Source organism: Pterocles gutturalis, unplaced genomic scaffold (assembly GCF_000699245.1).
Source record: "Pterocles gutturalis isolate BGI_N339 unplaced genomic scaffold, ASM69924v1 scaffold20997, whole genome shotgun sequence".
NCBI classification, from domain to species: domain Eukaryota; kingdom Metazoa; phylum Chordata; class Aves; order Pterocliformes; family Pteroclidae; genus Pterocles; species Pterocles gutturalis.
The window spans coordinates 1-534 of record NW_010113294.1 but is presented as its reverse complement, the minus strand read 5'-3'; positions in this window follow the sequence as shown (position 1 = coordinate 534).

Below are 534 nucleotides of genomic sequence, written 5' to 3'. Positions count from 1 at the left end.
CCACTATCGGGTCCTGGAGGCCAGCTTGTCTCCAGAGGAGATGGCAGCCAGATGGCACACAGCACCGCTGGCTTGTCCCCTCCTGGGTCAGGCAGGGTTGGGATGCTGCACGCCACTCACATCCCCTGCTCCTCCTGCTGCTGGGCCAGGCTGGCCATCCCAGCGACAAAGCTGTCACCTGCTGTGGGGACCTCTGGCAGGACCCCGCGGGGGCTGGCACAAAGCCCCAGCCAGGGCAGGAGCCAGATGAGCAGATGGGCTGCTTGGCAGAGCCCCCAGGACAGCCAAGGCAGGCAGGCAGAACACCGCTCCCCGCCGATGGCAGGTCCTTGCGTGCTGGGACCTGCCAGCCTGGAGCCATGTCCCCACGCTGTGGGTGACGGCAGCTGCAGCCTTGCTTCATCCCATCCTCTGCCACCTGCTGAGCAGCTCCTGTGGGCTGGTGGCACCACGCAAGGGAGGGCAGGAGCCAATACCCTGACACCAGGGACAGCCCCATGCCCCCACGTGGAGACACGCTGCAAGAAAGCAGCA